Consider the following 18,574-nt stretch of genomic DNA (forward strand, 5'->3'; position numbering starts at 1 on the left):
CAACAGTTATTTACATGTACCATATTAAAGGACTAAAATACAATAGTTTAGGATATTTTTGAGTGCATTATATCCAGAAATTTTGTTTCCAAAAATAATATATTCAGTTCTATAAATGCTAAGAAGTCTACAAAAATATAGAAGTGAAAAGGCATAGAATGAGAAAGTTTTTTAGAAAAATTTGATCTTTTTTCTAACCGAATTTAATTTGAATTTTTTGTTTTGATTTTTCTACTCATTTTATTTTGACGCAAAGTTAAGTCTGCTCACTTGGAGATTAGATTAGATGCTACTCGTAGATGAAAAATTCTTCAAATTATTGTCTTGCGTAAACCTATAACAAATATGTATTTTTATTGAAAATTAGTCAATAAAACTTAAATATTGTAAGAGAAAAATGTTTTTTTTTTCTTTAATTTAGAGCTACTTTATTTCTTTAAAAAATTAAAAACAAACAAAGCAAATTAAAAAAGCAAATTGGAAAGAAACTTTAGCGTGCGACTCATAAAGTACGCGTGGCAGAATCTTTTCTCACTTAATCACTTCATTTATCGAGAAATTGAAAGCTTTTATATTTTTACTGAATAGATGTAAAACAAACATTATGTTTAGTTACTTTAACGATAGTGTAACGTTTGTTGTTTTTTGGATATTTATATTCTTGAAATTCATGTTCAAATCTCAATTTTGTAAGCAACCAAAGCAAATTATCCTCAAAACGTAGATTTCTTCAATTTATTAATTTGAAATTTGAAAAAAGAATACTTTAAGAAATCCTAACGCTCTTTTTGTGATTAAAAGAAATAAGATTGAATTGAAAATGAATTTCTTCGAGAATTTAAAGGCAATTTTGTAAAAAAAAAATGAAAAATTATGGTTTCTCAGACGATTTCTTATCAAAAGTTTCTTCTTAAGAAGCTAAATATTTGAACTTTTTTCTCAGAAAATATCTTATTAAAAGAATTTGAAGCATTTCTTAAGTTTTGCCAAATTGTAAATTTTGTGAATACCTTTGTTGTTTTTGACAGACAAGACGTGTTTTTTGTGAGCTTTATAGCTCATATGGATCCTCCATTTCATAAAAGTTGATATTCTTGCATCCTTGGTCTAGTCATTAGTTAAAAGGGATACTTTTTACAACTTCAATACAAATCTTATTTGTGCATATAATAAAGATTTAATTTAAAGTTTAAGGGAGTCATTTCCATTTACGAACTACGATTACTTTTGAATTCAGGGAGTCACAGAAAAGTCGCGTATGAAACAAAACTATTTTCAGGCAACGAAATGTACATATATAAACAAGAGATAGTCAAAAACCATTATTTGTTTTGAAAGGTTTGAAAAAACGAACACCACGACTTCAAACTAACATAGAACATATATTGCGTGCACATAAACAAGAATCATTAAAACGATAGAAATGTTGTTAATTAGAACACGACACCTGACACCCTTATCGAAATACCACATGAAAACAAAAAATAAAATATACTTACCTATGCGTGTTACGTCTACAACAGTGTTAATTATATTAGCACGATATTTAATAGAACTGTAGATACAATAAAAGGAAATCAATCATTGTTTAGATGTTTCATACAAAAAAAAAACGAAAACTAATTCTTTTGGAAATAAGATTTAAATTATTTATAAAGGATTGATCTTACCTTGATTTGTTTGGATTTCTTTTTCTTTTACTAATTTCATACAATACCCTTAACCCTGACCTTTTGTAATCGATTGATATTCTATAGGTACCTTGTTATGCTATTGACCGGAGTTTCTATTTAAGCAAGACTTAGAGCATAGAAATTTTCAAGGGAAGAAATTGCATATAATGTATTCTTTAAGACAGAATTTGAAGTCACTATACACTTTTTAAAATATTAAATATCCCACTTTACTGTTAAAAAAAAATGACATTCGAAATGTATTTAAATCTACTTTTTCATATTCCATAAAACAATAAATCTTACCACATTTTTAGGCTAAAATACCTCCTGATTAGAAAGCAATTAATAAAATGAATTAATCACTTTTTGAGATTGTTACTTCTTAAAGTTTTACCATCCTGGACTTAACCCAAAAGTCTAGTTTGGTGTACTAATAAAGCTAACCTAAACAAGTAAGAGAGATAGAGACAGAATAAGTTATATAACTTTAGTTGAGTTGAGTAGACTTTTGCAGTTTTTAGAGAGATCATAAAACTTTATGCAAATATCCTTTTTCTTCTTCTTGAAGAAAATATACCTAAAATTCACCCAAGATCTAAGTTGGTAAAGGGGAAAATTAAATATTTAAACTCCAAAAATATCCATACAGAGTAAAGCCAAGCCTTTTTGCCTTAGAAAATATTTAGCTACACCTTTGTAATGTGGGTATGTAGTTGTACTACAAAGTCTCACCCTCACCACCAACTGTCACCCATCGACCGACAACTAGGACGAAGACGAGTACGGCTACGATTATACGAAGACGAAAATGAAAACGAAGACAAGTGAAACACGAAACTAAATTTCTCATTAAACACTTGAATTTATCCACTAAACCACTTCCTAATGGATGAAACCCTTGACAATTTTAAGTCGTTAAGGTATTTCAAAATGGCACTTGAGGGTTAAAATTAACAACCTTTCCTCCCTGCGAGAAGATTCATAGAAACAGGCATGACAGACAAACCTCTACATAATGTAGATACCTACTTACGTAAGGCTGCCTAGGATTCACCTCAAAATGACAGGCATTAAGGCAGCCCACACCAACAAACACCGAAGTGCGCCTTCGAATAGCGGTAAGAAAATGACAAAACTTTCGGTTTTTGAGTGTCATCTAGTCGTCATCACCAGAAATTAAAAACACAAAAAAGAAAAACAGTTTAACGAAATTCAAAGAAGAACAATTTTGAAATAGGCGTTTTAGGGTGCAATAACTTTAATTCAAACATACATAGCAACGGTACATATACTATAGGGATTATTTTTCATTTACTAAAATATCTCCTTAGATCATCAATCAAACGGCTTCATATAATCGTATATATGTATCTAGCGCACAAGTGCGTGTCGTATTAGATTGAATAATAAATTAATTACACTTGATTTATAGTAATTGATTTCGTTTCGTTGTAGGCGAATATTACTTTCGCCAAAATTTACAAAACACACACACACATAAAAAACACACCATACATACAAAGGTGCACGATATATTTAGAGGCAGACTGGCATAGTTACGGAAGTTACGGAGTGTTGGAAATTGATTACTCTCGCTGGGAGCACTTACATCAGACGAGCTGAATTTGACAATCCATTTATAAGCAATATTCGTGTATGGATTGGGTTGGGATGTCTGTCCGTCGTCCGTTGGTTCGCTTGTTAGTTAGTTCGTCCGCCTGTTCGACAGTTCGTCCTGTAGAGCAAAAACAAGAAGTCGAAGGAGCATTTTACTTCAATTGAAATCATTTCTGATGGCACAAAATATCCCCATCACCATCATCATCGTCATCATCATCATCATATACCGAATATCTTCCGTGCGTCGTTGGTTGGCCCTGGTCCTGGTCACTCGTTATTGGACTGGAAGGGACATATAGACCAACAAATCATAAATCCAATATTTCAGAATCGGTAACGGTATAGTTTGATGGTAGTCAAAATGTATAGGTGCATATACATTACCTACATACATATATGTACATATTTGTAGCAAGTATAAATTGCACACACGTATCTAATCAATAATAATGAATTATCCCTGTGCTAGGATCATAATTGGTAATTACAAGTTTGGAATTTGAATTAGATTGATTGAATATGGAGCCAATATTTTAAGTTCTTTTTTGTTTGTTTTTTTGTTAAATGAATTTTGCATTAAATTAAGAAGTTCACTTGAATAAAACGAGTATAGAGTGCAACAGAGAGAAATAATTTGCCAATAATTAATAAATTCTTATTTAAAACAGGAAACAAAACACGTAAATTGGCTCGTGAAAATTATTTCAAAAGACATTAAGACATTTTTTTCAGATTCAAGTTGAAATTAAATAATATGATAACAATTTGAAGTTAAAAAAGAGGCGGGGATGCGCCCACACTGATTAATCTGTCTTAGAAAAATTGAACTATGATACCTTATGTGTGAGACAAACAAATTTGAAGTTAATTTGTTCTCAGAACTTTTAAGTCAGAAACCATTTTTGTTTTGTAAAAAAAAAAATTGCCAATTGAAGTTTTCTAATAAAAACCATTAAAAGTAAGCAGCAATATTTTGCATATTATAAATAAGTTAGTTTTTAAAAAATAACGATTGGATTTTTCCAATAAGATTATTTTACGTTAACAACAAAATTTAGCAGTGAATGAATCGAACATCAATTTTTACAAATTAAAACTGACTTTACGATTTTAATTACAAATTATAATTCTAAAATATTAAGGTAATATTATTAATTTATAATAAAATATTTGAGTCGAAAATCAATTATATATTTAGTAACATAGCAACGTTTGTCTATTTTTTTTTAGTCCCGTAGTTTTGATTTTTCTCAAAATTTTTAGCACATGTGAAAAACATTATATACTTTTTGTTGCATACGAGGTATGTTCAAAAAGTACCCGGAATGTTCGTTATTTTTTTTGCAAAAATATGTATTTATTCGTTTACATCAATGGGTCCCCTTCAAAGTAGTCCCCCCAGATATAATAGACTTATGCCAGCGTTTGTTTCAATCTTCGAAGCACTCTTAACATTCACTTTATGATATGTCCTTGAACACTCTTAGCGATTCGGCCTTAATTTCTTCGATCGAGGAAAAACGCCGTCATTTAATGGATCTCTTCAACTTTGGAAACAGGAAAAAGTCACACGGAGCCATATCTAGTGAATATGGAGGTTGGGACATGACTACGGTATTGCTTTGGCCAACAAATTACGAACAAGCAACGACGGTTGAGCAGGTGCGTTATCGTGTTGCAAAAGCCATGAATTGTTTTTCCATAAATCTGGGCGTTTTTTTGGATTGCTTTATAATACTCTTTATAAACCGTACGACCTTGTGGTAAGATCCCTTGTGCACTATGCCATTATAATCGAAGGAAAAATGTAAACAAAACCTTCAGATTTGATCGAACTTGACGTGCTTTTTGCCTTGGTGACGTTGGATGCTTCCAGGTAGACGGTTGTGCTTTGGTTTCGATATCATAACTGTACACCCATGTTTCATCACCAGTTATGACCCTTTCAAACAAACTTGAATCCTTGTTGACATCATTTAACAGCTCCTGAGCGATGTTCATGCGATTGTTTTTTTGGTCAAACATTGTTTAAACAAGCAAAAATCGGCGAGATCATAAAAACATGTCGAACCTTAGCAACTACAGATAAAGTAAACAGTGAATATAGATGAAAATTTCATCAATTAATAAGAAAACCGTTAATGAAAAAAATATAATTGAAGTCACTAGCGTTATTGGTCCTTGAGAAGGGTCAACCAATAATGTTACTATCTTTTAATTGCTACAATAAAAAAACACTTATACCATTTTTTTAAAAGTTCTTTACGCTTCTTTCGATGTTATTATCTGTAAAACAAAACCGATGTCTCTACCGATTCTTGAGATATGGAGGACGAAAAATGGTAAAAAGTATGGGCGTAAGTACACACGCACGCACAGACATCTCTCTAAAAATCTTTTACCTTGTTTCAAGAGCCCTTGTTACATCGAGAAATGTCAAAATTTTCAATTCTATGAGAAGTTAACAATTATTTAATAAATGTAGAACACATGGCGAAATAATTATTGCGTAGGATTGTCACGCCATTGGTCTTAGATTCAATCCCTGTCTTTGCCAATCAAACAGGTACTGCCTCTTGCGAGGAATTGAAAAATACTCCATGATAAATTCTTGTCATGAAAAGTGTTTTATGAAACTAGCTTCCAATCCAGCATTAAACTGTAGGTCCCCTGCATCCCTGTCATAACTCAAACACAGTTATGGTCACTTGGCCATAGTTACCAATGGATTTTTGTTGCAAGCTTTGGACTCATTTCTGCTAAGTTTTAAAATTTTCAAAAACTATCCTCAACTTCGATTTTTTAAAAGCTATAGGAAAGTTAAAAAAAAAGATATACCGCTGTGGACAACTAATTAGAAATATTACTTGCTTCTCATTTCCACATTCACTTTATCAAGTGTGACTAGAATAGCGGTATCCAAAAACGATGTAATGCAAGCGTTATTACTTAATTGTTTGAAAAAGCATCATTTGTGCAAAGTACACAATAAAATCAAGGTTGAGTTTAAAAAGTGTCCGTTTCAACTGGTCACCTAATTAGAAACGGTTAAATTACATTTGATTTGGATGAAATAAAAATAATCTTTTTATTTTACATTGGTAAGTAGAAAATTCTGAATTGTCTGCAAACGTTTTTAAAGAATAATTTTTAAATCTTGGAGGTAATTACAATGGGAAAAAGTAAAGAGTTGTGATCCTCCCATAAGAAGAGCGATTCTTGAGCTTTGGAAGCTTAAAATGTCTTACAGAGCAATTGCATTTCAAATGAACTGTTCTGTAAAGAAAGTTTTCAATGCAATAAAGCATTTTCAAAACTTCGGGACTGCTGAAAATGTAAATCGTAAAAAACGGGCCCGTAAGACAAGCTGCCAAATAGATCGAGGAATTAGTAGAATGGCCAAAAATTACCCAAAAATAAGCTTCACAGAGATACAACACCAACACTCGGTTGCATCCGATGGCCCGATAGGGCCACGCACAATCAGAAGAAGATTGGTGGAAGTTAGGTTGCATGGTCGTGTTTCTTGGTAGAAAACATTAGTAACCGCAAGGTAACGTATACTAAGAATTGAGTTCGCAAGACCACACGCCAACTGGACAACAAACGAATGGAAGTACATAGTGTGGAGTGACGAAACTAAAATAAATAGGATCGACCAAGATGGTGCACGTGGCACGTGGTGGCCAAAGGGAACAGCGTTTCACCCTAAATACGTTTTGCCCATAATTAAGCATAGAGGCGGCTCGTTTAACGTTTGGGGTTGTTTCTCGTGATGTGGAGTTGGCGCAATCCATCGAATCGATGGAACGCTAACAGCCGTTAAATACATTGACATTTTTAAGGAACGAGTAGTGGATTGGGCCGATGAAAACATGCCAGTGAAATGGAAGTTTCAGCAAGACAACGACCCCAAGCACACTGCTGGAATTACGAAACAGTTCAATCGATAACAGTTCTGGAATGTGCATCATCAAGTGCAGACCTAATTCCGATAGAGCATCTTGGGGCAGATGTTAAAAGAGCTGTTGCTCTAAAATATAACTCCAACAATGATGTTCTTTCGAAGGTATTAAAGATAATAATAAGCTGCTTGGAAGGCTATACCCGTAGAGCAGTGCAGGCCGCTTATTTCATCAATGGAACGAAGATGTCTGGAAGTTTTGAAGCAAAAAGGTTTTTCAAAAAGGTATTAAAGATAAATATAAGGTAAATGATATTATAAAGTTATACATTTTATAATGAGATATGATTTTTATCTTTGTTTCTAATTAGTTGTCCACCAACAAACGCTGTGTTTTTGCAGAAACTGCCATATGAAATAAATGTTATGTTTGGGAAACATTGTTTTAAGTTTAAAAAACAAAAAAAAATCAGATACTGCTTTAAAAGTGAATTCAATTTGTGTTTCTAATTAGTTGTCCACAGCTGTAAATACCGAAAAATAAATGAAATATCTTTATTTCCATCGATAGTATGGTCCATATAATTTAATGTTTGAAGATTATTTCATGCAAATGTTGACCTTGACTGCGCATCAAAAGATCCATTCGCTTAAACCAATTTTCGGCCGGTATCTCACGAAAAAATGCTTCAATGTTGTCTTTCAATGCGTCAGTTGTAGCGGTCTTGTCTGAATAGACTTGAGCTCTAACATAGCCGGCCAATTGACCAGTTTTGAAAGTGAAACCGTCTTGTTGAAACCACATTTCATGCAAGTCAAGCTCTTGCATTTTGGGCAAAAAAAATCAATAGCAGCTTACGGTAGCGCTCACCATCACAGTTACGTTCCGCCAATGATGCCACCAGCCCATAAACTGCACCAAACTGTGACTTTTTCTGGATGCATTGGTAGCTCTTGCAATGCTTGTGGCTGATATTTACTCCAAAATCGACAATTCTGCTTATTTACGTACACATTGAGCCAAAAATGAACTTCGTCGCTGAAAAAAATTTGTCCGTAAAAAAGTGGATCTTCGGCCAACTTTTCAAGAGCCCATTCACCAAAAATAATTAACAATTTAGTAGGTCGTTCGGTTTCAATGTTTGCACCAGTTGTATTTTGAAAGGCATCACACAAAATTTTCACGTTGTTGAGTAAAAGAGGAACAATTCCTGCGAACGGCGACGATTCGATAATTCGATAATATCCAAAAATGTCAATTTGGTGCGAAATTTAATCACAATAGCCCGAAAAGCCGCTTCATTTGGTCGATTAAACTGACCATAAAATGGAAGAAGCGCGCGATGAACTTTCTTAACGAGCACGCATTTTGATAATAAAATTCAATAATTTGCAAGCGTTGTTCGTTTGTAAGACAATTCATGGTTAAATTATAGACCAAACTTAAGATGTTTGACAGTGAAACAAAACACGAAACTTGCGTCAACTGTTTAAACCAGTGTTACCAAGAAGCTAATAGCTAAAAAATCACCCTTTACATACAAAAAACTTCTTGACTAACCAAGTTCATAAATTAAACAAGCTTATTATGCGTACTTTAAACTCTTTTCTGTCAAAGCTTGATTGTATCTTTTGTTACGAAACAATACTTTTAATATTGAGGTTATTTTAAGCTAGGAGTACGTTAGAATTGATAAAATATATTAAAAAAGAAAGTCTAAATAATCAGTTTTGCATGTAATGTTAAATCTGTCCTTAAACAACAAAAAGGAAAAGAATTCGGTCAACAGTTAAATGGGATAAAAAAAGAGGGTAAATTGGGTTAAGTTATTTTATATCTATTTTCCTGGCAATCCTATCTAAAATGCGTTGGAGGACTCATAATTAATGGAGCAGAATACTAGCTACGGAATCAAATATGTATACACAATGTTTTGGAGGAAAAGCCTCTAGTCTCTTTGAGATAGAATATACATGTTAATATACGTTCATGGAAATACAAACTGGTTGCATATGTTCAAAAGATTTTAAATTAAATTCACTTTAATTTTAAAGATAAATCTAAAATGATGTTAATACATCCAAAAATAATTTTAATAAAATTGTTTATAAAATAATTTAGGGAATATTTTAGGAGTTATGAATGGAAGTATAATTTTTTTAGGAAATTAATAACATGTATTTATTGTTCATAGAAGATATTTTAAAATGTTGACAAATTTTTAGAGGCTTAAACGATAACAGTTATTGTATTTTAATGAAAAGTTTTGAAAAAGAAGCTACAAAAATGACTATTATTTTAAATTGACAACATTGGTTTTGACATCTTACGTGCGTTTCGTTTTTTGTGTTACTGTCAAATATACATTCAATTTGGTCTATAATTTTACCGGGGTCGTCTTACAAAACAAACAATGTTTTACAAATTTACTGAATTTTATTATCAAAATGCGTGGTCTGTTTAGAAATATCATCGCAGGCTTCTTCCATTCTATGGTCACTTTAATCAATTAACTGATCCGGCTTTTAGAGCTATTGTGAACAAATTTGACAAAATTTACTACTTGGTGTGAAAATTTCAAGACAAAACTGGTAAAAGTATTAAAACCGAACAACCTACCACAATGAACAATTTGCGGTGAATAGGTTTTGAAAAAATTGGCCGAAGATCCACGTGAACAAGTAAAATGTCCGTGTTTAGAGCAAAGAGCTGCCAGAAGTATTGCAACAACTAAAAAAGGATTTATCAAAATTTGATAGTATTGAATACAATTTTAAAATTTTCCATCTTTCAATTTAGAAGAATTTTTTTTTAAATTTGACTAATTTTGTATGATTTTATAATTTAAAAAAAAAAAATATATGATTTTTTCTACAATGTTTGGAAGCTTCTAGCCAACATGTAAAAAACTGCTTTTTATCAAGTCTCCATGAATAATTCTTGTCAAGAAAAGTGTTTTGTGAAACTAGTTTCCAAACCAGCATTATTTTGTAGGTACTTTGGGCTGATCGATGTGGACTGGGCGTTAACCCACACAAAACCGATGGCGTGGTAGTATGGTGGACTGCTTTAGAGAAAGCTATAAACCGGGATAGATTAAAAAAAAATTCCTACGTTCAGCTTGCCTATGTATAAGCCCCCATCTGCGGCACTGGACACCTTACTCTACCTTACACCTCTTGATATACTTAGCAAACTAATAGCTTCAAGCTCTTTTATTCGTTTCAAAGCTTGGTCGCAGTGAACTAACAACAACATTGGCCACTCCGTAATTCTTAGGTATTTAGAATCAATTCCAAAGCACACAGACTACACCATATAGAAAGTTCCAGATTTTTATACCTCCCAGATCTTTTTGGGAGGATAGGGCATTCCTGGATGATGAGTCAGTCCATTTTTATACAGATTTTTCAAAAACAAATGAAGGGGTCGGTGTAGGTGTGTACTCTGAACGACTGAAATTAAGTCTCTCATTCCGCCTTCCCAATCATTGTAGCGTGTTCCAGGCGGAACTTATGGCGATAAAGGAAGTCTTGTCCTCTCTTAAAGAAACGTGATATCAACATCTGATATCCGTATTTTCTCAGATAGCCACGCCGCTATCAAATCTCTGGACTCTGTCCCTACAAACTCTTTAACAGTCCATAACTGTCAATCATCTCTAATGGAGATGTCACAACAGTTTAATATTCAATTTTGCTGGGTGCCGGGCCCTATAGGCGTTCCAAGTAACTGTTAGGCAAATGAACTCGCCAGGAACGATACAGTGCAGCCCATCCTACCACATTTTTCACATACTTGCGTACGAATGGCTACTTGTAAACTGTTGCTAATGTAAGACGCTGTGAGGGCAGGCGCCAAGTGAAAGAAAATCACCACGTGTCAGGTCACAAAAAACATCTGGCCAACACTGGATTTAAAACGTTCTAGGTGCTTGCTATTTCTAAGCAGATCGCATATAAGCTCGATAATAGGTGTCATAACTGGACACTGTGTAATAAAAAAGCACGCTACGAGACTAGGCGTATTCTCAAATGACTTTTGCAGAAGCAGTATGGACGAGAAAGAGGAGGAAACAGTTCTTCACCTTCTCTGTACATGACCTGCTCTAGCTCAAAAACGCAAGAATTACCTTGGAGAATTCTTCTTTAACGATCTAAATCATATCAGCATAATAAGCCTCTCACGTTTTGTAATTCATTCAAACTGGTTTCATTGAGCTTAGGAGGAAGCCTCAAGAATCAAGTAGTATCACAATGGGCCATTAAACTGGCCTAAGTAAGTCAGTTTCCATTATGGACAACCACTTTAACTTAACCTATTCTGTCAAGTCTTGCAGATAAACCTCAGATTATCAATCAAATTCCAAATTTCTTTCTTCTTTCTACTTCGTTCGATAAAACCATTTATTTGTTTTTTAATTTGTCTGTTTTTTAAAAAATTTAACTCACATAGATAAAAGATTAACAGAGAGTAAGTCACAGAAAACAATTGTTTCGAAAGATCTTTATAAGAAAAAGGAGAAATAGTTATTTGATTCTAATTTTTCACAATAATAAAACTTTATTCAATTTTTCAAGCAAAGCTTTGGGATTTGGAAGAATTCTCTGTTTATATTCATCACCATGAGTGGCGTTTCGTCCAATTCCCTTCCATTGGCCATTGGTGGAAATAAATTCATAAATAAATAAAAAACAAATTCTTGCAGGAAAAAGAACAATATGAGGAGTCCCATGGGTCCTTAATCAAGAAGCACGCAAACCCACGACTAAACAAATAGCTAGCTGACTACAAGTTGCAAAAATTCAATCGGAATATCTCGTCGCACGTCCCATAAAGCTCTGCTCTTAGGAACGGGTGACTTCTGAGAACTGATCCTAATGATAGTGCTAGAAAGAAGCAATCTGTTGTTTTATATTATCCCAGAAAAGAATCGTCCTTTTTGCGGGTAACACAAAACCTGCTTTAGATACGTATACCGTACAGAGCTATCAGCTGTAGGATAGTTCTATCGCTATACTCGCTTATACTGAAAGGAAGAGCTGTATACACATAGGTACGTCCCATAGCGTACATACATATGTATAACTACTCAACACTAGAACAAATGAGAATACGTACCTTTGTTGCATACAAAATGCGAATCCAAAATGCAAATTTTATTCCAAGAGCACGAAGAGCAATCCAAAAATGTTTTTCTATTATTCTGCTGTTTTATTGTTTTTATTGCTGTTGTTGTTGTTGATGCTGTTATTTTGTATAAAAGTCTCGTTGTTTGTATCTGCAAAGATAGAAAATAAAAATTCACAAAATTAATTAGTTAAATGAAGCAACAGAGTCTACGTACCTACATTTATAAGAAATGGAATAGAGGTATGAATAAGTACAATTATATATAAAGACAGAGAATACAATGATGATCAGGACGAGCGTAGATGAGGACGACGAAGACGACGACGAGACAAAGTGAATGGTGGAGTCGAGGGTGTTTTGTTAAGGAGGAGATGGAGGGAACAGAAGAAGGATGTTGGTAAGTAAATAATCAGGATATCACTTGAGAATGTAAATTTTCTCAAGACACGAAGATATGATGTTTGCAAATTGCATTCCTAAGGAGATTGTCAAGTAGAATTCGTTGTTCGGTCTGTTTGCTATTTTATTATTTCGTTATATTTGCCAAGGGTATAGGTACGAAAACGAAATAGAGAGTATAGAGTGTGTAAGTATGTCTAACTGTGTATATATTATTATGTGTGGTATTATAGACAGCCTTTGGGGATGATGATGACGTTGATAAAATGGAAAAGACTTGTGTGTATGCAATCAGAGCTAGTTTACTGATCTGAATTAAAGATGGAGCAGTAATTTTGTTATTCTTGCGGGTAAATGGATGTATAGAGCTAAAAAGATATAAGCAGAGATTTGGAAAGAAGAATTGAGCTTAAGTAAAGCTGATTTAATAATTAGCTGTTCAAATATAAGTGAAATATTTTCTTTTCATTTTTACAAGTTCGTGATGGATTTAAGTTGTTCTTTCCATTTTAGAGATATTAAGTCACCACATAGAAAGTAAGGCTATTATCAAAGTTATAGTACCCTTGATTAGCAAAATATCAAATAGAGGCGTTCTAGAGGCAAGTGTACATGACGAAGGTGGTAAGCTTTCCACAATATAAATAAACAAAAAGTTAACGTTGTCTAATGTGGAAGTGATGAACCACGGCTTTTCTAGGTTCACCTTGCTACTTCCAGTATTGTCTTAGGCTTTATATTATAGCCTTATAACGAATCTAACTGTAATAGGGTATTGATGCCTTTTTAATTCAACGGAGAAATCTGTATGAATTATTGGAGTTCGAAGAATAATTATAATTTAACCCTTGAGTTTAATTGTCGCTCGGGTATTCTATTATTAGTTTAATAATGTTTTGCTTCAGTTGTGTGGCACCACGAGGTCTTGTGCCGTTACATGAGGCATTTAAATTTCGCATAATCATTACTGGCTTGCCTTATTCCAATTGCAGCTTATGTTCTTAAACATACCTTACAGCTCTAGTGAGTTAAGAAACTCTACTGGATATGAAGTGCTTTGTGCTGAGCCAATGACAGTGTCTGTTGACAAATACTCCCTCATATATCTCCTTCTACTTCACACAATATTTTTGAATTGATTTTCAAAAAATTCTGAAGTGTAAAAAAACAACATCTTTTCTTAATGCAGAAGTCGCCCTCTGACAGAGAAAATGACCGTCGAAATTTTATTTTCTAAATAAAAGTAAGAACCTGAAGTTATTTTAAAATTACTGTGTTCTAAATCGACATCGGTTTTTAACTGCCAATCTCCTATTTTTAAAAGTGTTTCATTATAGTTTTTTCCGTTAAGGTGATTATAAGAAACGTTTAATGATAGGCAACGATTATTAGTTCAAAAGCAGGCAGCACCTAATAATATACTACTAATTAGTATTCTAAAAAATTACAATTTTAAATATGAAATTCCAATAGTTACCTGCAGATCCCTCGAATAAGCTGGAAATGAGATATTTTACCGCTCTGAAAAGCAGCTCAAAACACTCTCTAGCTTTGTAACTACTTCTACACAAATAATGATGTCATAATATAACTCTGCTGCAACGTGATGGTCGAACAAACAAACAAACAAACAAGCAAACAAACTGACGTCCATATTTTTAATATTAGCATAGATTATTAATTAATTTTAAAAACTGTTGAATTGTTAAACTGTCAAATTGTTGTTGGCAACGTAGTTTTTAATAAGAAATAAAATGTTCGACAGATATGGTCCTTTTTTAACGCTTTAGGATTGTGTTTGCTCTTTTAACATAAATGTTGTTAGTTTATTGTTCTTTTGTCTAAGAAATGAATTTCTTTGCAAACAACGGTATCATTGCACATCAAGCAAACTTAAAACGTTGCATATGAGCCCACTGCTTCAAGCACTCAAGGTAAAAGTATTTTTATAATAATTTTATAACACAATGAGTGCAATTAAGGCCAATGTGTCTTCAATTGGGCTCAAGGGGTATGCTAACGAGCATTCCTGGTAAGATTCTGAAGAAAACAAAAAGGTGGTATATTTTTTACAATATTGGACTAAATAAATTAAGATAATAATTTATTTAACACTCAAAAGAACGAACATATTATTTATTTAAAATTGTGCTGGTCTGCAGCTATTTACCATCGTATCAGTTTTACAAAATTTTTAAATTATCTGCTTCATTTAAGAAAGGTCTTATCTAGTTAACTTTAAAATATAAAGACATAACAAGAACAACCTTCATATACTAATACACATACCTACATCTCATAATCTCTAAAGCATGTTTCATGGTTGTAAGTATTTTTCTGGCTTTATAAATAAATTGAACTTTAAGAATTTGTTTTTCGTAGAAATAAGAACTGACAAAGAATGTGTGAACAGAAAACACATTCTCTGCTGACATAATCCCAAATGAAATTATTCTCCTGACAGAAAGACGAAAAAACAAAAACTACAACATAATATTACATCACATGGATATCAAAAAAAAAACCTTGGGCAGCTCGGGTATTATAGCTGATGGTCTTACCTTCCTGAAATGTCCTTAAATTTTGACATAATGTTTTTACTTTTCTTTTTATTTGGCTATGATGTATAATGTATATATCTCCTACTAGCATCTTAAAACCTCTTTCAAAGGAATTCAAATGATTACAATTTCAAGGATTCATTTTGCTTCAATTCCCCCAAGATTGAGTGCCGCTGTAGAATGTCAACTTTAGAGATCGTTTAAGAAAATATTTGAAGACAAAACAACAGGAACTGAAAAACCCAAAACACACGATTTCAAATAAGAAACACAAGTACTCAGATCAGATTAAGGATTTAGGATATAAATATCTCATAAGGGATTAGTCCAGTGATATATACTTCTACCTATATCTATATAAATTTATAAAGAATGAAAGGTATAGGGCTTCAAAAGGGAAAATACCATCAACATAGGATCGGCTTATAAGAGTGCTCATTGCTATGGAGTGCACTTGTTTAAATATGTGGAACAGAATAGGAATTATATCCGTACACAGTATATATGCACAACATGTGTATACAGAGGTAACAATCTGCTATGGCTTTTATCTAATGGTTGGCCTAATGGACGTCTGTCATAACTCCATAGCTACAAAACATATAAACATATTTATATGTACATATGTATATGTGATGTGCTAATCTACTGAGTGCTCTAGATTTCTAGATTTTTTGTGATGCTGTTAATCGATAAATAGAAACTACGTACATATGTATATAACACACCTGTCATACTTAAATGGTTATACAGACCACACATAGATACAGAATATTCATGTGAAAATGAGGTAAAACACCTTTAAACATAAGTATATTTAAAAATCTAAGTTATTATTAGAATGTAAAACGTGTTTAATAATAAAAATTAAATTTTTTGGTTGGATTATTGTATTTTAAAGGCTACTACAAGCTTACAAATAAATACTAAAAAAAGTTAAGCCAAAATTTCATATATAAAAATCTTCAAAGAAACAACATTAAGCGGCAGAATTTTGTGATGAAAATTTTAATAAAATTAGTATGAATTAATTTTATCTGACATATTTTTTTATTTTACTATTATCATCATAGAATCGGTTAGTTCCAAAAGTTTATAAAAGAAGCTAAATTAAGGCTATGTCAAGTTTTCCTTATTTTTTATAAACCTTCTTGTTCTTTACTGTATTTAAAGTAAGTTTCCGATGAATTGATAATGATTTAAAAAAAAAACAGTGCCAACAATTCTTAAAAATCTAAACAATTTTAGTAATCGGTAAAATTAAAACATATATGTACAATACTTTATTCCAAAGTAGTCAATAAACGTTTGTATCGCACTATGCCAAACTGCAAGCAGTCGATATTTACTTGTGTCAATGTCCATAGAAATCGTTGTTCAAAATTATGATTGCGCCTAATGATCGAATGATCCAATCGAAAGTTGTTCTTTTTAATTCTCATTATCGATGTACAGCTTTATCAAATTATAAATAAATATGTTTCAAGCGAAACAAGTCGTTCTCTATTAATTCGTCTTGCAAAATCCTCCACAGTTCATCAGAAGTAGGATAAACCACGTTTTAAAATATTTTGTGAAAAAATAAAACAAATGTTTTGTGTTCTTAAAAAATCGTGTTTTTTTTTTCTCTTGCAATAATTAATTTAAACAACTAAATATGTCGCAAGTGTGGACAAAGTTCTTAAATGAAACAACAATCGTTGTTCTGAAAGCCGTGTTAAGATCTTTTTTGCTTCCAACCAGTGCAGTGGTTCAAAAGCTGAATTAAAGCGCCGGACGTGTGGAAGTTGGAGTCGAAGATCTCACAGAAGACGATCTGCGAAAACTCATACAAGAGACTTCTAGAGAATCCACCGTTAAAGCTGCTGACAAACAGTTTTGTGATGTTGAGAACAACAACGAGGAGCAACGTTCAGAGGAAAAAATTCTGGTTGAGAAATTATAAAAACTTCATCGGATTTTTAAGAAGAAAGAGGAGATTCATAAACTGCAAAAATAGCTTCAAGATTTCTAACTCGAGGAGTCTATAACCAGTACCAAATCGACTACAGTTTGTTTCAGGGATGTTGAAGACTCCATAGCCCCTTAAAGTGGCGACGACAATTTACCAGTGCAACGTTGAATGGAACAATTCGAAGACTATTCCGAAATCTTAGGCCTGGATGAAAGAAGTACATTATTTTATGGGGAAAGACTTTTAACAGGTACAGCCAAATTATACATCAAAACGATCATTACAAAAAGTTAGCAAGATATACAAAATTATTTGATAAACGAGTTTAAAAAGAACGTGAATAAAGCTGAATAGAAACAAACGTTACGACGAGACTTTCCAGCAATACTATCTTTCGCTGATGGAAATAGCAATGAAGTAGGAGACATTATTAAATTTATAATTTAAGGAGATGTTGAACTTAATAAGTCAATTTTGTATAAGGCCAACACCATCATTGAATTAAAAGCAGCTTGACGCAAATATGAGAAGTTAAAGCGCAAGTGCTGAAACAACTTTTCTGACGTCAGACCATCGAGAAGTACACCTAACAATGCTCATGCACTCACTCAAACAACACCTGATAAAAGAGAAGTTTCGTGTTTTAAGTGTGGGAAGCAAGGATACATTTCACCGCACTGCTCTGCGAACAAATCAGTCATGATTGTGAATTCGAAAGATCGAGCCGAAGAAAAACAAATTGATTTGCGAGCCAGAGCGAACACATGTGAAGAGAGCGAATCATCAAGCAATAAATTCGAGAAAAACATCAGCTTTAATTTTGTCAGTGATCAAATGGACTCATCAGCTGGATGTAACAAATGTTAGTTGTTAAGAATAATTCAATGTCTTATCCTGTAATTTTAGGTAGAGATTTCATGGGCAAAAATGGTTTAGTTCTACAACAACAACAAAAAAAAATATGTAAATAAATTTGATCGAGATCTCCAAGTGTCATCAAAATAATGATCAGCAAAGGTGATGATGTCAACTTTGTTTTTAAGGTTATGAATATAAACCTAAGTTGCAATGTGATTAAATAAGATCTTAATATTAACAAACTTTTACCTGAGGTTATAAAAGAAAACGTTATTTGGATCGTTCACCAGCTTTCTCTATTTCGAAAGTTTTTAAGCCATCAAAGGATTTTTTTTAAATGCAAATAGTACTGTTCAAAGAAACTTCATTTCATTGTCCACGCAGGATATCGCCGTATGTTCATAAAATAAAACTTCAAGAGATTTTAGAAAATTTAATGAAAAAAGGCATTATCCGCGAGTCAACTTT

At 32.7% G+C, this 18,574-nt stretch overlaps 1 protein-coding gene across 3 annotated transcripts in view; it reads right to left on the minus strand.

Annotated features, from left to right (window-relative positions):
* LOC129946942 (furin-like protease 2) overlaps nucleotides 1-18,574 on the minus strand; it is a 524,816-nt gene that overhangs the window by 389,132 nt on the left and 117,110 nt on the right. For all 3 annotated transcript variants that reach the window (XM_056057326.1, XM_056057324.1, XM_056057325.1), the window contains one exon: nucleotides 12,323-12,482. The gene's annotated coding sequence lies outside the window, so the exon portion shown is untranslated. The remainder of the gene's footprint in view (nucleotides 1-12,322; nucleotides 12,483-18,574) is intronic.

Source organism: Eupeodes corollae, chromosome 2 (genome assembly GCF_945859685.1).
Source record: "Eupeodes corollae chromosome 2, idEupCoro1.1, whole genome shotgun sequence".
Lineage (NCBI taxonomy): Eukaryota > Metazoa > Arthropoda > Insecta > Diptera > Syrphidae > Eupeodes > Eupeodes corollae.